A 23,018-nucleotide genomic window follows, 5' to 3' on the forward strand; every position below is an offset into this window, starting at 1 on the left:
CTGCACCATTCACTTAATGGATACATAGAGTACTCATGGCACTTTAAACCATATTTTACTGGTGGCCAGATGTACAGAATAAGTGATTGGGGATGTGATGTTTACTTCTGTGGTTTTGGAGTGGTCGTAAAGCATCATACTAAATTTACTGCATCTCTGTATACTATAGCTGTGGCATTTTATATTGTTTTTCCCCAACCGCTCTCCGATCTCTAGTTTTTTTTTTTATGGGATCTCATGTTGGATCATGGATGTGGCCACGGTCATGGTGATTTCTGGTCATGCGTCACCTGTTGGGGCCAAAATCTCTATGTAGGCTTCTTTGCTAATAATATATAGTATTATGTAATCAGCGTTCAATGGAAATTTCCTTTAAATATTCATTGCAATTACTTTCTGGGGAATCCTTTAAGTGAGTTTCTGTTCTTGAGTACCTTTTTTTTTCTAATAGGTTTTTAATTCTTGGCTAGATAATATTTTATTATATCTTTATAGTGGTTAGAACCTACAGGTAAACAATTTTTATTATCAAATGAATATAGAAAAATCTATGGGGGAGATTTATCAAACATGGTGTAAAGTGAAACTGGCCCAGTCGCCCCTAGCAACCAATCAGATTCCACCTTTCAATTTCCAAAGAGTCTGTGAGGAATGAAAGGTGGAATCTGATTGGTTGCTAGGGGCAACTGAGCCAGTTTCACTTTACACCATGTTTGATAAATCTCCCCCATAATGTGTATGTTGGGGATTTAGAAGCTGTGTGTCAGACAAATGTTACTCCAACCATGTAAAAAATATGTTATGAAATGAATCAGATGAACATTCGCTATAGTCTCAGTTGGTTTAACACACTTTACATAGTTCATAGTGACTATAAGAGACTGGGCCCATCCCACCAGCTCTAGAAGAACTGAAAATTACAGATGATGCCGAATATGTTATTAAATTATATAATGGCCACAAATAGTGCTGCTCCTCATGTACACACGTCACCTGAAAAAAAATGTGTTAAAGCTTTAGGCTTTTATTTATTTCCCCCAAATCAAATGATTCAAGAAAGTGCCAGAGATTTGTAATTTACTTGCATTAAAAAAACTCAAGTTTTCCGGTACTTTTTAAAAAATTTTTTAATAGAAGTAAATTACAAATCTCTGGCATTTTCTGGCACCAGTTGATTTTAGATAGATTATTATTTTTTTTTTTTTGCTGAACTGCTCCTTTGAAGGGCAAATAGCAGGTCAGCAGGTTATATGAACTCCGATCTCTATCATTCCGCATACAAGCGATGGGGCTGCTCACCTTGGGTCCTTTTTAGCACTGCTGCCATGCTCTGCATGTAGCAATAAAACAGTCCATAAATAGCAGAGGTTGTAGAGAAAATGATCATGCGGCACTCACCAAATCTTCGTGCATATTCTTTTATTATATAGTATTGAAATAAGAAAATATCCTCTCTACACAGGTGTAAAGGGTAAATTTAGCGTTTTTCATACCTTATTTCATATCATACGTCATGGTGTTTGTTTAGGTAAAAAGTGTCCTTTTATCAACTGCAGATTGTATTAAAGGGAACCAATCACACACAAATTGGCCATAAAGATAAGGAAACGTGCTGGTACATCAGCCAGCACGCTTCCTAACCATCCCCCTGTCCCCTCCGTCCCATGAACATTCAGCCCGCAAAGTTAGTTTAATAGTGTCCCGCGCTGTATGCAAATTACCATGTAAGTAGTCAAGGTGGGCGGGCGGCTGGTCAAGTAGTCCCGGTGGGCGGGGGCTTCGTCATGTAGTCACAGGCTCCTGGGCCGCCTCCGGTGCTGTAATCACGCCCCTCCGGGCGTGTTGTAAAGCGGCTCCTAGTGACGTCACTCGGGGGGGCCGGCATTGCACGTCGGCCGCGCCGACGTCTTTACTAAGCTGCGCGTGCGCAGTACAGTGGGTGAAGCCGCTGCTGTACTACGCCGCGCAAGTGCAGTACAGCAGCGTCTTCTCAGGCTGCACTGCGCATGCGCAGCTTAGTAAAGACGTCGGCGTGGCCGACGTGCAATGCCGGCCCCCCCGAGTGACGTCACCAGGAGCCGCTTTACAACACGCCCGGAGGGGCGTGATTACAGCACCGGAGGCGGCCCAGGAGCCTGTGACTACATGACGAAGCCCCCGCCCACCGGGACTACTTGACCAGCCGCCCGCCCACCTTGACTACTTACATGGTAATTTGCATACAGCGCGGGACACTATTAAACTAACTTTGCGGGCTGAATGTTCATGGGACGGAGGGGACAGGGGGATGGTTAGGAAGCGTGCTGGCTGATGTACCAGCACGTTTCCTTATCTTTATGGCCAATTTGTGTGTGATTGGTTCCCTTTAAGTGGGCGTTGCCTCACGACATTAGCACCATTGGCCCCGCCCCCTTGACACCCATTGGTTGGTCGACGTAAAGGGGCCAGCCTGTTCCAATGGCCGGTGAGGGGGTGGGGCCAACTGTGGTGTTGTGGGCGGGGCTAAGTGGTGCTAATGCCGCGATGCCCCGCCCACTTAACACAATCTGCAGTTGATAAAAGATGACTTTTTACTTGAACAAGCACCATGACGTATGATATAAAATAACGTATGAAAAACGCTAAATTTACCCTTTACACCTATGTAGAGAAGTCAGAATGCAAAAAGGAGGTGACAGTGTCACTTTAAGCCAGTTCTTCAAAAAAATGTTGTATGCTACTGTCTACATGATACAGTATGGATAAGATCAGTTATCGGCATTTCCACCCGCGTAAATAACAATGGATTAACTGCCATCAAGTGTAAGCAGCTCTTTTTTGTATCTATTTACCTATTATAGTATTTGCTAATCTCTTGATTAAAAGAACTCTTGGCTTATTTCCCATGTACAATGGCTAAATTTCACCAAGAAAGAAAATGCTGCAAAAAAAAAAAAAAAGACGTCTTCCATTAGGGAGGCATGCGTTTGGCTCCACATTTTTTTTCTACAGCAGGACCATGAAAAACTGCTTACGAGCGTATGTAGTCCTAATTTTTTGGAATTTTTGAATGGACGCAATCATTAGAAAAAGATGTGCCTAAGGTCTCGGTGTGTTCTGTGAAAACTAGACACATCCGGATCGCAGGACACTTTAATATAATTAAGTAGAACACGACTTTAATCCAACGCAGATCAATACATATCAAGAGCCAGAATCCGCTGATGCTGATACATAGAATACGCTGCACTAATCTCCCAGGATTGAAATACTTGTTCCTGGATTCCTTTAAAATTGTCTTCATGCTCTCTCCGGCAATCTGGGGATTTTCTCAGGCCGCCGCCTGCGTGTGTTTGTGTCAGCACCGCTGGCTTTTTTTAGATTCAGCTTAAATATTTTTAGAATGCAGTTTATACTTTTGTTCAGAAGATTCGTGAGCTGTGCTATAATTTCTAGGTTATTACCGCCGCTAATTCTTTCAGGTGAGACAGTAGGTTGATGAAGAATTTATTTACTGTAGGGTTTTTTTGTTTCGTTAAATGCTCATGTAGATTTTCTTATCATGCTAACAATTTGGTCTCGGTGTGGACCCTTAATATGGTTTTGTTTTTCTATTTTTAGAAGGTAGAGGATTTATTTTGTGTGTGTTGTCTTTAGGACGGTATATAGAATAGTGAAAAAAAGAAAATGGGAAAGAAATAAGCAGAAAAAGAATGGTTTAATGTGGACAAGACCAAAAGCCTCATAGAGAATAGAAGGTAGTGTAGTATAGATAAGGCTGAGTTCACATTGGGGGGATTGACCATTATGTGCCCCTGGTATACGCCATGAAAAAAAGAGGGCAGATTCGTCCGTTTTCCCTGGCTTAGGCCTGCCGTGTCTCCGGCGCACTGCATGGGCGGGTAGGAGGGGGGCGTAACAAGGCAGGGAGGATGCGTGGCCGCCTCCCATGTCTGATTTATGAAGGTTGATGGCTCGAAACAGGCGTAGACCAGGCAAAAAACTACACCTGCTTTAGATCGGGTGTAGATTTTGCACAATACCTGTGCTGGGCGTATAGCGCATGTACCTCTTAGTAAACACGGATGGGGAAAAAGGGGGCAGGGCTTTATTTAAGACTGGCTTACTCATACTCATGTTTATCATGTTCATTGGGAATGCCCCTAATGTACAAACTAAATTGGTACATGGCTATAGAAAGGCACTGCTGCGGCCACCGATTGGCTAGGCAGGCTATTCCAAGTAGTGACCATGACCCCAGAAGTGCCATACAGGACAGACGCTCTGTAATATTAATGGCAAAGGGGGGAGCAATGAAAGGACATATAGGTTATTCTTCTATTTAACACCTTCCTGCGCATAGTAAAAAATAATATGCCTTGGAATACTCCTTGGAATACTCCAGTCACTGATTGGCTGAGTTGGATAAATCCCATCAGTCTGTGACGTGGATCCCAGGTCGTATCTGGAACTTGGAAGAAGATGACAGCTGGTGGGGACCGAGTGTTCCTTGATGTGGCGCAGCATGTGCACTAGGAGCGTTAAGCATAGTGTTTTTCCCACCACCCCCTGCCCATAATGATTCTCCTTTAAATTTATTTCATATCAGTCTTAGGGTAGGAGAATATGTTAAATGGGGACTAAAAAGGTATAAAGTGATGCAGTAAAGAAAGTGATACAGTATGGAGTACAAACAGTATGCAGTATATACGGTAGCCGGAAATTGCAGTAATAACTATACTGAGATGGGCGAGCACTGAAGAACGTAGATGAGAGCAGGTGGAAAAAGAGACATTGTACCAAATGACCTGGTAAAGGAAGCCATATGTAGAACAGGTGATAGAGTCTATCGGGATCAAGATATTTTGCATAAAATCTGGTGACTCCATATTCTCTGTAGCTTCACCATGAACACTTTAGAGAATAACATATGTTTTATAACAGCTTTGTCCATCCCATGTACAGACTCTCAATTTCCATAAACAGTTATATAAAGCGTATTTAGGGCAACCAGGGGACCTTCACGTTTCCCAGATTGGTCAGCTGTGGTTTTAGATTACATATGCTTCTAACAATTAACTATTGAATTTCTGATCCTAAAGTGGTTGCTAAGTAGAGTCCGTCCACAGCGGAGATCCTATACAAGCATTGTAGCCTTTGGAGTAGGTTATAGTAGATGAGATGATGTGCAGTGTACAATGACATGATGCCTCTAGTAGTATCAGTGTGAACCAGTATTCTCCGTTCATTTCAGGTCCTGCGTCTTTATCACAGTCAATTCTTCGCATAGCGTCCATCCACATGCATGTATTGCTGAGCCCTGACAGCAGTGGATTCATAAGTCACTTTAGTCGAATGTAATGAGGAGGACGTCTAAGTGTACTGGCATGAGAAGCGGAAAGCTGGCCAAATATTTCTGATTAGATGAATCCAAGAAGACAAATTCTCTTGCCGTATCCTGGGTGCAATATGGAAAATTTAATATAAGTCCATGTAGGGTTTTGTCTATGTTCAGGAGAGAACTGAGAGTATCCTGTCCCCCCAGACGATACTGACCCCTCACCTGTGGTGCTGGGTTTATGCTTAGAAGACTGCATTTAAACTTAATTTACCTGATTTAGGATTGTTGGCTCTTTTAAGGCATATTTTTTATTATTTTTTTATACAAAAAATGGCATTAAAAAAAAGCAATCTCTGCTTTTTTTACCGCTTTTTGTTCACGCCGTTCACCGTGCGGGAATAGTAATGTTTTATTTTAATAGATCGGACGATTACGCATGCTACGATATATAATATGTTAATTAATTTTATTACTTTCTATGTGTTTTATGTATGAAATGGGAAGGGGGGGGTGATTTTCACTTTTATTGGGGGAGGGGCTTTGGGGCATTTTGTAAAACATTTATGGATTTATTTTTTTACATTTTTATAGTTTCCTTAGGAAACTATCACTTACATATATTGGATAAGTAACACTGATTCCTGCTATGCCATAGCATTGCAGGGATCAGTGTTATCTGTGATCTTCTGATTTAGCCTGCCTGTGCCGAACAGAAGACTGCACGGAGGAAGGTAAGAGACCTCCGGCAGTCAGGAAATGCGATCGGGACCCTCCTGATTGCTAAGTGACCAGAGATGCTCCGGTCACTTATACTTAAACGATGCAGTCGCAGCGCGATCGCGGCGTTTAAGGGGTTAATGGCGGACGGACTGCTATGGGGCGGGCTCAGCTCGTGAGCCCGCTCCATAGCCCGGGACCGCACCAGGGCATACATTTACTTCCTCCTGCGTTAAGGTCCAGGCAGTGAGGGCTTAAATGTACGTCTTGTGTAGTTAAGGGGTTAAAGGGGTTATCCAGCAAAAATATTTTTCTTTCAAATCAACTGCTGTCAAAAAGTTATATAGATTTGTAATTTACTTCTATTTAAAAATCTCAAGTCTTCCCATACTTATCAGCTGCTGTATGTCCTACAGGAGGTGATGCATTCTTTTTTAAGTCTGGCACAGTGCTGTCTGCCGACATCTCTGTCCGAGACAGGAACTGTTCAGGACAGCAACAAATCCCCATAGAAAACCCCTCCTGCTCTGGACAGTTTATGTATCGGACAGAGGTGGCAGCAGAGAGCATTGTGTCAGACTGAAAAGAAAACATTTCCTGCAGGACATACAGCAGCTGATAAGTAGGGGAAGACTTGAGATTTTTAAATAGAAGTAAATTACAAATCTATATAACTTTCTGACACCAGTTGATTTGTTATCGCTGGATAACCCCTTTAATATAAAAAGGCACTGGTCTGGGACTTCTTCTTGTAGCTGATCTTTCAAGTAAATTTTACTTTTGCCTACTTATTTCTCCTTCAGAGGATATACTGTATTGCATATATCAATTCAAATAAGTAGCCTTACATGTAATATTACATAGATGGATCAGATCTGCCAGAGTGAAAGCCACTGCGCTGTGGTTGATGTAATAGCTACCCCCCCCCCACACACACACACACAAACACACACACAGACCAATAATGTCTATATGGCCTAATATAGTATTTCCACAAGAATTGTCGGGACCTGATAATGCCGTCCAAACCCAAATTTGAAACTGGAATAAATAAAAAAGTTTAAAATCCGACGGTGAAAAATTACTTTAAAATGTGCACAGCAGGAACCCGAAACTTTCAATGATCTGCTAGCATATACAGCGGTTTCTACACCTTACATCTAGTGCTTTGAAGCTGTTTGATTATACATGCAAGGCATGACCATGGAGAACGAGGACGCAGCTGCTTTAGGTCCAACCTGGCAAGTTTAGCAGTAATCAGATTTTTTTTTTAATTCACTTGGCAAGAGACCAAAAGGAATATTCTTTACGTCTTCTTCATCTTCTTCTTCCTTGGTTTAAAGAGACAGTATTATTCACAGACCAAGCGACAGAAGGATTCCCTAGTAAGAAGCTCATGCAAATCAGATGTACCGTTTTCAAGGAAATCTTCATACTGCGTGCATTTCTATCTGCACTTGTATTATTTCTATGCTTGAACAGACGGGCCCGATCCAGTCACCGAGATGTTTATTCTATCTCGCTTAACAACATCTTCTGTGACAATGCTGGATGGAGCTGTGGAAGCAGGAAGATACTGGAGGAAATGGAAAGTGGCAGAACATGATAAACATGGCATATAACAATCCTTCAATTGTTATTTAGTAGAGCGTCACAACATGTCCTACAGTCACAGCTATTTATTGCATGTAGGATGTCTCCGAAAATTACAAGGTCTCCGGTCAGAAGAGCTGAACTACAGAAATCACAGAGAGAAAATAAAGAAGGGAATATCAGTTTCAATACATGAACGCACTGAAGGCGGTTGTCCACTTTGGGCCGACCCTATGGTTATTGCCGGAGGTCTCGGATCAGCTCATCAGCCGTATTGTTTATGCTCAGAGCATAGTCCTCCTTTAGTTATAAATGTTCTCATGGTGGAGAGAGCTTCATGACAATACAATGATGAGAAAAGAGATATTTGGGATATAGTAAGTTAATAAATATTAAATATATTTGCTTAAAGGGGAACTATCAGCAGGTTAGATGGGTTCAATAGAGCGGGTGGGCCAGATGACGCGGGGGAGGGGATGGTAGGGGGGCAGTACTCCTAACAGTGATCCCAATCAAAGATTCTGCCTACTAACAGTGATGGACCGGCACAGAGGAGGAAAGTAAGGGTCCTAGTACACGGAACAATTTTTAACGATTAGCGACTAACGATAAACAATCGCAAACAAGATTGTTTTGTTTATCGATAACCTGAAATCGTCCACCATATTACACAGAACGATGTTCGTTAGTTATGATCGTTATTGCGATCGTTACTATGATAGTTTACTCCTTCTGATCCCAGCAAAACAATGGACAATGTGCAATTACACTGAGCGATTAGTGAACAAATGCGGAACTTGAATTACAGTGAACGATTAGCGAACAATTAACGATAATTTTAGGTTCAGATCTAAATCGACGACATACAAAATGATTTTTCGATCGTTGCCTGCAATTACACGGAACGATTATCATTTAAATTCGAACGATTTAACGATTTTTTTGCATGATAATCATCCCGTGTAATAGGGCCCTAACTTGCTGGTAGATTCCTTTTAAAGGGGTATTCCCATTTCAGCTTGTTATCACCTATCCTAGTTTAACACTATGGATAGGGGATAACAAGCTGAGATCAGAAAGAACACCTGCCTAAACTTTGTTGCGGTGCAACAAAGTTACAAACTATTTCATGTATATGTACAGTATATGGGAGGAGTTGGGAGTATAGATAATAGGCAACTGGAAAACCAAGAGAACAATAGAAACTGGGAAAGGTGAGCTCGTATGGTAAATATACACTAGCGAGAAATTAAAAAAAAGACAAAAAATACCAGAGTGACAGGAATGGCAAGATTCTTTAAGGTTGAGTTCAGCTATTTTTGATATTTTGGAAAGCAAAAAAGCACCATAGATGGTAAACCAGGGATAGGAAACCTTGGCCCTCCAGTTGTTACTAGCTTTAGCTGTCCAGGCATGGTGGGAGTTTTAGTTTTGCAACAGCTGGAGGGCCGAGGTTCCCTACCCCTGCTGTAAACTATGCCAAAACCTGTCAAAACCATAAAATGCAAATGTGTAGAATGTATTTCTAGTTATAGATAAATGATCTCAGTTACAGCAATGGGAAGACATTTACAGAAGTGCTCTTACAATATATACCCTACCCACTTCCTGCATTATGTCTTTAAGAAGCCGGATAATTGAATAGGGAATTCAGCAGTGCTTACTGTCCCAGGCATTGTGCTATTTACAGTTAAATTTCCATCTAAGCTTATTATTCCCTATCCATAGTATAGGGGATAACAGGTCTCTGGGTTTATGATTTGGGGGAATGCAATTGCCCCGCAATGCAAGAATAACAAGCTCAGATGGGAATATCCTTTAAAGGGGGTTCCAAAATAATATTGATAACATCTTCTTTTTAGTATAGTGATATCAGATCATGGAAGGTGTCAACTCTCTTTACCGCTGCTAATGAATGGGTTGTGGCTGCAAGACCCAGCATAGCCAGTACTAGGTTTACGGTGTGCAGTTCTATGGAGCCAAGTAAGTAATGGAGAGGCCGCAGCACCCACTCGAGTGCACAAAGACCCTTCAAACAGTTGATAAACTTGGGTGCTTAAAGGGGTATTCCAAGAAAAATTTACTTGCCCCCTATCCACGGGTAAGCCACCTTTAGGTTCAGCAACGTTCATCCAAGCTTGGACGATCGGCAAGCTCACTCATTAATAGCTTGAGACAACAGCACCTGCCTGCATCCATACATCAAGCAAAGTTTTAGTTCCAAACCTAACTTCCAGGTCATTTTTCTTTCGAATACTGAACAGTTCGTACCTGGAAACATTTGAACACCGAGGTACCACTGTATAACAAATTAAAGGGGTAGTGCGGCAGTAAGCAATTATTCACTAAATAACACACATTACCAAGTTATACAACTTTGTAATGTATGTCATGTTAGTGAATGGCCCCCTTCCCCGTGTTCCCCTAATCCAGGCATGTCCAAACTTTTTTCGAAGAGTGCCAAATTTGCTGAAGTGAACATGTGCGGGGGCCGACCATTTTGCTTGACATTCTTTGGACCATTAAAATGAATGCAAATAAACTTTTTTTTTTACAAAGTTTATTGAAAACGGCATACAATAAACAAACAGAGATGGTGGGAGCTACTACAAATTAATAAGGGGGATGCTGCCAATGTCCTTATACCAGAACATATACTACACGAGACAGAAAGACAGAAACAGGCGCACCCACAAAATAATAGTATGTAAATCTTGATATCTTTATTATGTATACAAAAAAACAGCAAATGGACATACACTTAAAAACACTTAAAAACCCAATCCGGGAAAACCATCACAGGGAATATACGTAATAATGTACGTGTCCCTCTAGCCGCAGCCCCAAAATCAATACCTATCAGGCCCTATATCCTATTGTAAACTGATAAGCTGAAACATCCTGACTAATCACAATAATCCTGTCATAAAGTGCACGTGCTCACAAAAGTATCAACAACTCATCAATAAAACATACAGCAGTAGTAATGTGAGAAATGTAATTCAAAAACAAAATATTTCATGTGCATCTCCCCCCAAAGGAAAGTGACCAAGTGCATAACCTATCATATAATGGCAGAAAGTCAGGGTCAACACCATGTAAACTGGTAAAATATCACCAAGGGCTCTGAAATGGGGCTCCGGTCTGTAACCCTACGCGTATCGTCACCTCACGTGACTTCGAAGTCACGTGAGGTGACGATACGCGTAGGGTTACAGACCGGAGCCCCATTTCAGAGCCCTTGGTGATATTTTACCAGTTTACATGGTGTTGACCCTGACTTTCTGCCATTATATGATAGGTTATGCACTTGGTCACTTTCCTTTGGGGGGAGATGCACATGAAATATTTTGTTTTTGAATTACATTTCTCACATTACTACTGCTGTATGTTTTATTGATGAGTTGTTGATACTTTTGTGAGCACGTGCACTTTATGACAGGATTATTGTGATTAGTCAGGATGTTTCAGCTTATCAGTTTACAATAGGATATAGGGCCTGATAGGTATTGATTTTGGGGCTGCGGCTAGAGGGACACGTACATTATTACGTATATTCCCTGTGATGGTTTTCCCGGATTGGGTTTTTAAGTGTTTTTAAGTGTATGTCCATTTGCTGTTTTTTTGTATACATAATAAAGATATCAAGATTTACATACTATTATTTTGTGGGTGCGCCTGTTTCTGTCTTTCTGTCTCGTGTAGTATATATTGAAAACGGCATACTTTTTATAATTAAAAAATCCCGGGGCACACCACCAACCAAAATGGCACAAAATGACACTAAAGCAGGACATATTATACATAATAATAATAATATAGATTCTAAATGTATTTATACTCACTCAGTGTGAAACCTGGGCCTGTTTCGAAAAACACAAAAGGGATATCCCCATGTTTCTCTCCCCCCTGCTTCTCCCCCATCCCCATGTTTCTCTCCCCCCTGCTTCTCCCCATCCCCATGTTTCTCTCCCCCCTGCTTCTCCCCCATCCCCCTGTTTCTCTCCCCCCTGCTTCTCCCCCATCCCCCTGCTTCTCTCCCCTGTTTCTCCCCCATCCCCATGTTTCTCTCCTCCCTGCTTCTCCCCCATCCCCCTGCTTCTCTCCCCTGTTTCTCCCCCATCCCCATGTTTCTCTCCTCCCTGCTTCTCCCCATCCCCATGTTTCTCTCCCCCCTGCTTCTCCCCCATCCTCATGTTTCTCTCCCCCCTGCTTCTCCCCATCCCCATGTTTCTCTCCCCCCTGCTTCTCCCCATCCTCATGTTTCTCTCCCCCCTGCTTCTCCCCTGTTTCTCCCCCATCCCTGCTCACCTTCCTTAAGATGCTTGCCGCGGGCGCCGTCCCCCTCACCTACTGGCCCGGACGTGCTCCTCCAATCAGGGGAGACCCCTGATTGGAGGAGCACGTCCGGGCCAGTAGGTGAGGGGGACGGCGCCCGCGGCACACTGGTTGGAAAACACTGCTCTAGTGCACGGGAAAGGAAAGCCGAAATCTCGGACATCGCAAGATTTCGGCTTTCCTTTTCTGTGCACTAGAGCAGTGTTGCTGCCGGATACCTGGGGGGCCGCAAAAGTTCGGAACGCGGGCCGCAAATGGCCCGCGGGCCGGACTTTGGACATGCCTGCCCTAATCCTAATGAACATACAAGAGTTCAAGCCTGCCCCTCCTGAGGGCAAGCTGTCAGGTTGATTACCCATAATCCTATATCTGTCCCCTTTCTAGTGCTGGACTGGGGACCACCAATGAAAAACCAGTGAGAAACTACATGTCAGTTAGTGTTTGTGCATGTTCTAAAGCTGCCCCCCCCCCCCCCGCTGGGCCGGTCTGACACTGTGTAACACCTGGAGTAGTGGATCCACTGGACCGTCACCAGCGATGGCACTGACCTCACCAGGGAGCGGAGTCTAAGGGGCCGCTGGTTTTCACCAGAGCCCGCCGCAAGGCGGGATGGACTTGCTGCGGCAGGCGACCCCCAGGTCACTACCCCTGGCTTGGTTGCTAGTGACGGCAGGCGAGGCGTGGCAGGAGCAGTAGGCAGGAGATAGTGCTGGCAGAGGTCTGTAGACGTAACCGCAGGTGACAGGCTGAACAAAGGAGCAATGGAGTAACAGAGGAGCAGGAACCAGGAACAAGGACTAGGGACCAGGTAGCGGATAGGAAACAGGAAACAACAGGGGGCTGGACCAAACGCTATGGGAAGCATGTAGAGGCTCCAACACCTGTAGTGGGGCAGGGCTGGAACTTATAGGGGAGTGATTGACATGTGGACCAATAGGAGCGCACTGCCCCTTTAAATCTGAGACAGCCGGCGCGCGCGCGCCCTAGGAGGCGGGGACGCGCGCCGGCCGGCACAGACGGAGACAGGAGCGGAGGAGAGGTGAGGCGCCCCCAGGGGCCGAACTAGCAGCAGCGCCGGGTCCCTGCACAAGGACCCCGGCGGCTGCATGGGGCAGGAGGAGGTCGCGGCGGTGGCCCGGAACACAGGACGCCGCCGCGGCCGTGACACACTGCCCCTTCCTACTCTTACACTACCACCTTAATTTCCTTTTGGTCACATTGGTCCTTGACATGTTCTTACCGTTTTCCTGAATGCCCAAAATGCATTTCCAACCTCTGTAGATACCATGGTGGGTCAGGGGCTCTTGGATTTTATACTCACAGATTGTAATCTCACTAAGGGTATGTTCACATTACAGAATATGTAGTGAGACTTCACGCAGACTCCACTGCACATCCTCCGCTTGAGCTTCCGTCCGTCCCATGGACTGGTGGTATTTGCTGGCGAATTTTGCCGTCCGCCCAAAGAATTAACATGTAATAGTGTGAACATACCCTTATGATTAAACCTTATTCTCTCGTCTATGTACTAAAGTATCCATAAAAGTAAGTGTGAAAAAATAAATAGCTTCTGTGTCTTGGTATTGCCTGATGGCTGTGGACTAACTATGACAGCAGTAAGCCTCGTTGTTGTTAAAGGAACCTGGATATCACTTTCATGTTTCCCAATGATGAGTAATGGGGTGGGACCTTCTTCCTTCCTTGTTTGCTTTGATTGATCGATCACTCTCTACAGCCAAACACAGAGAGAACATACAAACTCTTTTCAGATTTTGCCCTCGGTGGGATTTGAACCAGCACTACAAGACTACAGTACTAACCACTGAGCCACCAGGCTGCCCCTTTTTTCTCATCTCAAATAATTATTTAAGGATTATGTGCTCTGGAAGAAAAATATTCTGCCTTTTTGTATTTAGTTGATACAAATTTTCATCGTTTATTTCTTAGTTTAGCGATTTCGTAACATAATTCCCATAGGGGTTATCACAATGGTTAGCCAGAGTTCTGAGAAACAGATCTGTGTGGTCCTGCAGTTGTATTGTTTCACTTTATATGGTAGAAATTCTATTTATCACATTTTCACCCTGTTTTCCCCCTTCCCAGACATCCTTTAAAGGAGCATTCCATCTTTTATTGTAATAACTTTTAATCACTAGGATACAACATAAGATATCCAATCTCTGTACCTCCAGCGCTTTATCATTCGTGTAAGGACAGATGGCAAAAAGTCACAAATGTTTGTAAAAAATTGGATTCATTGTGCCAGAATTGGCAGCTATTCCAGGTACATACTGTGTACACCTAGGCAGGCATAGGGGAGGCTGGCATAGAGGAGCGCTAAGGCTTGGAGGGGACAAGGATTCTTCCTGCTCGTGTTTTAGTATGATTTAAGATGGCCATGCACCTTCAATTACTGACACCCCAATGAACGCCCAGCCATCAGTTATCCGGCACTTCCGAGTGTTCCTGTGTTCTTTATCGGGAGGGTAAAGTTGAGCTGCAGCTAGAGAGCTCTAACGGTGGCTTATCACTCCTAGAACAAAGGAGTCAGGTTGTGATTTGGCATTACTGACCAAAGGCCGAACTTCACATGTGTGGTGGGTACGGCTGACTAAAATATAAGATGTATGTGGACTTTTATACAAGTACTAGCCTAAGGGTCTCCGCATTTATTGGCACAGCTTCACTCCCAGAATAAAAGCAAGTAATGATGTATTCTAAAGATTTTTTTATCAATTACCACAATTTAAAATACACCTTTAAAAAAAATTTTTTATGAACTGGTGCACATGTAGACATGAAGTGGCACTCACCATCTTGCTGATGTAAAAATGCTTGCTTTATTCCATGCAATTAAAAGTGGGGCATGGACGCTGGCAAGTCAAGACTGCAGCTGTTTCGCGCGCATGCACAGCGCGCTTCCTCTGGCCATTGACTTGCCAGCGTCCATGCCCCACTTTTAATTTCATGTAATAAAGCAAGCATTTTTACATCAGCAAGATGGTGAGTGCTGCTTCTTGTCTACATGTGTATCTTTGATGAACCTTATCTTATGAAGGTGTGCATTAACTTGGCTGTTAGTAAGTCCAGCAGCGGGAGTATTCCACAGGTGCCGGAGTAAATGCAGGAGTTAGCGTCCTTGTAGTGCCGAGACTATTTCGTCTGTGTGTACAATTACTGTTTATACGAACTGGTACAAAGAAAGCACAAATATTTATAGGAGAAAATACACAGTATTATGGGTAGTGCAGGACCAGAGGGAATGTTGCATGAAGTTGAAGAGAACACCATTGTTCCTTGCTTCTCCCTCTTTTCTTAGTTGGAGTCTTCCTTTAACATCTGAACGCTCCTAAGCAGTTATACTAGGGATAAGGTTTCTTCTTAATGACTTGACTGTTCAAGCATCTCTAAAACCGTCCTCTTTAGAGAATTAAACATTCGTCAGCTGAGGCTTGAGTACGGCAGGAGAGTGCGGACCAGCCATAAACAAGACGCATAATGCAACATTATATTTTAAACATTATTAAGGTCTACTTCTCATTAGGAAAACTTTTACTTGTGATGTATTTTTATGAGCAGATAGCTGGCTGCATTATTGCAGTTCCCCAAATGGGGAGATTGTAAGCACTTGGTTTTTGGCAAAACATTCTTGCATGAGACTGTGGACGTTTCTTGCTCAGAGAGCAGGATAAAGGTGCCAAATTATATTTTCCATTCTTTAGCCCTGACTGGCCCATTACTGGTTTTATCTGTCTACAGTTGTTCTCAAAAATTTACATACCCCAGCATAATTTTTGCTTTCTTGTCCTTTTTTCAGAGAATATGAATGATAACACAAAAACTTTTTTTCCACTCATGGTAAGTGGTCGGGTGAAGCCATTTATTGGCAAACTACTGTGTTTGAAATCATAAAGACAACCAAAAACATCCAAATGACCCTGATCAAAAGTTTACACACCCCAGTTCTTAATACTGTGTATTGGCCCCTCTAACATCAATGACAGCTTGAAGTCTTTCGTGGTAGTTGTGGTTGAGGCTTTATTTTTAGAGATGAGTGAACAGGGTTCAGGTTCGAGTCGATCCGAACCCAAACGTTTGGTATTTGATTAGCGGGGGCTGCTGAACTTGGATAAAGCTCTAAGGTTGTCTGGAAAACATGGATACAGCCAATGATTATATCCATGATTTCCACATAGCCTTAGGGCTTTATCCAACTTCAGCAGCCACCGCTAATCAAATGCCGAAAGTTCGGGTTCGGATCGACTCGAGCATGCTCAATGTTCACTCATCTCTATTTATTTTATTTTTCCAGATGGTAAAGCTGCCTATTCTTCTTGGCAAAAAGCCTCCAGTACTTGTAAAGTTCTGGGCTGTCTTGCATGAACTACTCAATGGCTCCATAGCCACTCCAGAACTGGGACAGAGCTATTCTGGTAATATCATAGACTACATTAGGCTGATGATGTGACCACCTCTCTTATCACCAACACTATCGTAGTCTTCTACATGGAGTATTCCCAGTAACACTATATAGGAATGTAATTGGATTAATCCTGTTAAGTCTGTGAGAACCTGTACACCTTATGACGGATCATATGTGGCGGATGAAAGCCACCCACAATGTATTCCTAAAGCCTAACTGACCTGTAATGAAGTTAATCTTGATCTAGCTTTAGCCTGTGGAATATTATTTTTAGATGCCAAGAATGATAATGACAAATTACTTGTATAATTTCACTGCCAGCTTCCTTTTCCAAACGACCGTGTAGGAAAATTACAGTAGTGGAATTTCATTAGGAAATGTTATCGGGACTGACGAGGAAAAAAATTGGCATAAGGGACAAAGAAATAATTAAAAAAAAAAAAAAACCACCAAAGTATATTTATAATACAAAAGGTTAGAAAAAGAAATGGAAATAGCATGTGGCTACAAGTGTTGACTACAAGTTGGAAATAAGCGGTCAATGCGCCTTTTAGCTTTGTGGCAGAAAACTCCACCCACTGCTGATTGGCAGTTATCTATCCATGCTGTGTATAGGCAGTCAACTGTCAATCAGCAGCTGGACAGTGGGGGAAGTGGTGTGGCAAGAATCCTATTCTCCTGCATATTAGGAGAACGGCTGTTCTGTTCTGTTCCGATGGAAGTAATACACCAATCTGTTCAGCATTTCTGCCACTGGTTTATGCTGCCATCATTTAAGGCAATATATAGCTAGTAACAGATTCTCTTTAAAAGGCATATTCCAGCTAATAAAAAAAAAAAAACAGATAGGGCATAACTGGTTAGGGAGGATCTAACCATTGTGACTCACTGTGATCTCAAGGTTGGGGTCCTGATGCACCGCTCTATACATTCTTTATGGAGCTGCCAGAGATAGCCTAGTAGATGTTCGGCAAAAAAAAGGAATAGTATGTGCTAGCCAACCATCCCCATTCAGTGCAGAGATTGGGCTCTCTTTTCTCAAGATTGTGGTAAGTCCCAGAGGTTAAAGCGACTCTGTACCCACAATCGTTCCCCCCCCAAACCACTTGTACCTTCGGATAGCTGCTTTTAATCCAAGGACGGTCCTGGGGTCCGTTTGGCAGGTGATGCAGTTATTGTCCTAAAAACAGTGATGCATAACTGCATCACCTGCCGAACAGACGCCAGGACAGATCTTGGATTAAAAGCAGCCATCCGAAGGTACAAGTGATTTGGGGGGGGGGGGGTCAGATTGTGGGTACAGAGTCGCTTTAAGCCCCCTGAAATTAGACACAGAGAACTGAGGTGGTCACTTTTCAATTATAGTTTATGGGAGTTTAAAAAAAAATTATGTGGTGTTGCCTCATTATTTTTGTGAAAGTTTTTTTTTGGCAGTTGGGGGAGGGCTGCTTTTAACAATTTTCATGTCTGTAGTGGGTCTGTATCTTGCCATTGCGGTGAGCTGTTGCATTTTTCTGTGTTTTTGTGTGTTTGTAACTTCAGCCATAGCAACGTGCGCCTGCCCAGTGTGAATGGTGTTCTAGGAGAGCTGACCAAATTTGTCTTTTTTTCCCGAGTTAACAAAATTAACTGCTGTTTCACAATGTCTGTAAACTACAAACTCCACCTAATCACTTCCTATATTGTTATGGTTGTGGTTAATAAAAGACATATGTTCTTCAACTTTCAAGAGAGGAGGGGAAACAGTGTAAATCGAGAAATTTGGGGGAGCCGGTGATGGCTGAAGGAAGCTTAGAACATCATTGGGGGCCCTTGTCAAGATCCCAGGCCAAAGGTTAAGCTCTCCTAAAATAGTCAGCTGGTCCATCCTAGAATTAAAAAAAAATCACTATGAATTTGGCTTTGATGTATCCATACTGACTGTGGCCAATGGAGTTAAGTTGTCATTTATGCCGCTCACTGAACACTGTAAAAAAAAAATCCTAGTTCCCTCAGCCCTAAGTTAGGTTCAGCTTAATCCTTGTTGTTTTGCAGTCTATATGGATATGTAGGGTAACTGCTAGTCCTAGGATGTTTGTTGTGATTTGTTTCTTTTTTCCATCTTCTGTTTTTTTCCCTTAGTTTTCTTTTTTTCTGGAATAAATTGGCTGTCACTAAGAATTAGATGTTTTGCTGTTTGAAAGCTTTTGCTTTTATAGTTGGAGCGGATTTCTTCCATTTCTAGGTCACTCATACAACATAACTTGAGGCAACGTAACCGGCATAGCCAGATCCTAGCATTGCGTCTGTATCGGGATTCGGATTCTTTTTCTTTCAGTTCATTATAAACCTTTGCATTTTAACCCACACTAAGCCAGATGGATCTGGAATACGACAAAAAGTATAATATTGGTTTGGTTTACTAACACATGATCGCAGTGTTTAAAAAAGTTTCCTAGTAAAAAAAATTTAGTTGGATAGATGTAAGTCTGGTAAAAAACAAACCAAAAATTACTTTGGGCATATTATAATTAATTTATATCATATGTCTAGTATAAAAAAAAGTGAAAGTTTTTTGTCCGACTGTCAAATGTGTAGAAATTAGCGACTTTTTAGCGAGTTTGTGCTGTGCTCACCATTTTAACAAAATGAGGGGAGCTAGCTGCAAATGGGTAGGGTCACGTCAACCTTGCTGATTTACCATGATTTTATATCATTGCTGAAATGTGCTCCAGCTCAAAACTGCGTAAATTGGCAAATGCAGTGACCACTTGTACCTTCAGATAGCTGCTTTTAATCCAAGATCTGTCCTGGGGTCCAATTGGCAGGTGATGCAGTTATTGTCGTAAAAAAAAACAACTTGCAGCCCTGTGTCAAATTGGCGTGGCCTAGAGTGTGTGTGTCCTAGGCCTGCAACGCCTCTCCGTACCTCCTCTCCGCCCTCTTCACTATTAGGAATGCCCCAGGCAGGATTTCTCCTAGTCATCACTTGCACATGTGCACTTGCACATCACTAGCACATGTGCAGTGTTCACACAAGTGATCAGGAGAAATCCTTCCTGGCATTCATAATGGTAAAGAGGACGGGCAGGAGAAACGGAGTAGTGTATTGTAGTGTTTTCTTTCCAGTCTGACACAGTGCTCTCTACTGCCACCTCTCTCCGTGTCAGGAACTGTCCAGAGCAGTAGCAAATCCCCATAGTAAACCTCTCCTGCTCTGCACAGTTCCTGACATGGACAGAGGTGGCAGCAGAGAGCATTGTGTCAGACTGGAAAGAATACACCACTTCCTGCAGGACATACCGCAGCTAATAAGTACTGGAAGACTGTAGATTTTTTAATAGAAGTAAATTAGAAATCTCTGGCATTTGCTGGGACCATTTGATTTTAAAGGAGAAAAAAAATGGTGAACTACCCCTTTAACCAAGCCTAAGGGTCTATACAGTTAAAAAACCAAGTATACTACATCCACAATGTGTGTCTGGAAACTGTGAATGCCAGAATGTAAATCCATATAAAAGAGACAAGGATAGATAGGGCAAAGATGATATCTGTACAGGGACCCTGCCCCAACATATGCTTAGCCCTCTTCTTCATTCCCCATACACTAGTTGCTGTACACTGATCTGAGTGTTCATTAAGGGACATAGCACTTTTTGCTGGTAGCAATGGAAGAGAAAATGCTTCTATGACATAAGTTTGTAAGTATTTTTAGAACACCCTTTCACTGGGATCCATAATAAGAGCTCGGGAAGCATATATGATAAGACGGTGGCTTTATGAAATGCCATATGAATAGCTCTATTTTTATCCTCTAAGAGCATGAAAGCTATATAAATGCGGCAAGTGTTTCTTGGTGTGAGTAATCATTTACATTATAATATTAACAGCCTGTGGTCAGGGAATTGGTATTTTGCGGCTCCTTTGTCCCGGTCACAGAGTTATCACTTCCTACACCAGGTTTCCTTTTGAGAGAGGTTGACATTTAAACGGAGCTGCCAAAACCACATGACCAGTCTTTGCAATTGTCTTGGGAGCAATTTTATGAATAGGACTTAAGCCAAACACAGGGCTTTATAGCGTTGTTGCTTATTGTGAGGTATTTTATATGCATCATTTTCTATAGTGATTTATTGAAGATGAAGATATTAGAATAAATCTAGGGTTAAAGATTCCAAAGTATCATGTGAATGTACATTTTAGTCCCGGCTTTGTATTTTTAGGTATTAAATAAAAATGGCTTAATTTGAAACTCCAAAAAAGACCATAAAAAGACAGAATTTTATTAGAGATATATATCGATCTAGGTGCTCGTTTGAAAATCTGCACTTTTTTTCTAGTTTATATTTTGTTAGTTATTTATACAAAATAGATGCAACTTTCCAAATTTCTGAATCACATCTGTTCCATTATTATTAAGAAATCCCTCCCTTCACCCTCCCACCTTGCAATGTGTTACTTGTGGATTTTACTGCAGGTTTATGGCAAACTCACTTCAGATCACACCCTACATTAAAAGGAATGGCATTCACAGTGGACATTGACATGCAGGTCCGTTTAATTCGACATGGGGAGAAAGGAGCTGCTGCACCTCACACCTATGGCTGACACTAATGCCTCTTGGCTACATTTAATAACCAACACCAGAATGTTGGTATATAATTTGATCATACCATATTGCCTCATGTACCACGTGCAGGTCTCCAGGATCACATGAGTCCCTACACTAACTCAACACTGTGTCGGTCAGCGACTGCCAACCCCACAAAGCAAGCACAAGCAGGAAAGGGAGGCCACGGAATGGCCCTGCAACCCCAATGTCACAGGACCAAACCCCAAGGGCACCCCCCCCCCCAAAAAAAAACAGCAGGTGAAAGCTGCCACCAAGCAACACAAGTGTGAACATGGTTTAACTACTCACCATTACTCCTGCAGGTAGAATGGGAAGAATAGGAGGTACTTGCCATGTGTGCACTGGTGCTTCCTGCTGATAGGGGTCACATGGGTCTTACAAGGAGGAGTGCTAGCACTCAGAAAAGGGAGAAAAGTAAAATACGACATAGAGAGAAAGGAACTGCTGCATTATCTGTACTCAGAGGGATATCACTGTGTTATCTGTGGTGTTACATAGGACTGCAGGTGACATCAGGTGACTTCTCCAGGTTGGAGAAGTTCAAACTTCATCGTGCCCTGCTGACAGTTTATTATGGGAGTTGTAGTTTTGCAGCATGTGGCTCTTCAGGTTGCAGCACTACAACCCCCATCGTTTCCAACTGGTAGTTCAGGATGAGAGTTGTAGTTTTTCAGCTGGAGAGTCAAAGATTGGAAAACAATGATTAGACAATGACACAGTACAGTCCATTAATTATAGGGGGCAGTAGTGCAGTACATGAGGTGGAGGCAGTGGCATTAATTAATCCATTAATTAATTTAATGCCGAACGATTGATATCCAACATACACCCAGATTTGAGTGTAGCTTGACTTCCAGACACTTCAATAGTTCTATACAGTTCCACACCTGAACAGTAATATTCAAAAGCTTTTCCCCCGAAGACTAAAAGTATCTCTATGTTTATACCCAACTGGGTGTCATATATCTCTATGGGCTAAGGATGCACCAAGCTTTCAAAAAGACCCTCAACCTCCTTGGTTTCCATGAACAGATGTTAGCAGAGTAGTAAAATATCTTGTCGATAAGTAAAAGCCCTATTACACTGAAGGATTGTCATGAAGAAATCTGCCAAAACGATCCATTGCTAGCGACCATTGTTTGGTGTATTAGGGTTGAGCGAGTGCACAACCAACTTTCAGCATAATCTTTAAGCATGTCAAAATATCACTGTTGGTCTTTCGCTGATAATTTGCTAGTCCGTTCGTTTAATAAGAAATCTTTATGTCAAAAAAAAAAACAAAGCATGTAGATGTCAACAGTAGATGGGATATAAAGCAAGTTTGCAATTTACATTCATTATTTTTGTTCTTATTATGCTGTAAAACAAAGCTGAACTTACCAGAAATCCTGGTCCAGTCTCCTGACGGCAGATTTTCTGACTTGTGCTGGTTGAAAAAAAAAAACAGACTAAACACAGGAATTCCGGGCAGTACAGAGAGTCACGGCTCAATGTGTCCATCAACCACATGACTGCCCTCTCTCTGTGAGCGCTCAGATGGCCTGGGTTACACAGGACTTCCTGTTTTTTAAGAAAAAAAAAAAAGAGTGAGAAAATAGGAAGTTCTGTGGTTTCCATGATAACTAAAAAAAAAAAAAAAAAAAAAAAGAATGTAAATTGCAAACTTGCTTTATATCACATCTACTGTTGATTTAGATTTTGAAAGTTATAACAACAGTTACACTTTAAGTGGCCTGTCAGGTCAGCGCTCGCTTGCTCCTTGCTCCCCCACCCACTGCCGATGCTATTACACGTGCCGACAGTGAGCAAGGAGGGCTTGGGGGCCATGGGGGCTGTCAGATCGTCCGGGCAGCCCATAGAAGACAGCGGCAGTCTGCTGCCACCTCTCCTATTACATGGAGCAACAGCAGCAGATCATTAACAGGCTGATCTTTGCCGTTTCAGCCTGTTGAAAGACAACGATCAGCCGACATCACACATGTCGGCTGATCGATGCCTTCTATTACACAAAACAA

General features: G+C 42.6%; 1 protein-coding gene across 5 annotated transcripts in view; it reads left to right on the plus strand.

Moving 5' to 3' along the window:
* PLCB4 (phospholipase C beta 4) overlaps nt 1-23,018 on the plus strand; it is a 271,807-nt gene that overhangs the window by 82,133 nt on the left and 166,656 nt on the right. The gene's annotated exons all lie outside the window — the stretch shown is intronic.

The sequence above is a fragment of the Dendropsophus ebraccatus genome, chromosome 15, assembly GCF_027789765.1.
Source record: "Dendropsophus ebraccatus isolate aDenEbr1 chromosome 15, aDenEbr1.pat, whole genome shotgun sequence".
In the NCBI taxonomy this organism is placed as follows: Eukaryota; Metazoa; Chordata; class Amphibia; order Anura; family Hylidae; genus Dendropsophus; species Dendropsophus ebraccatus.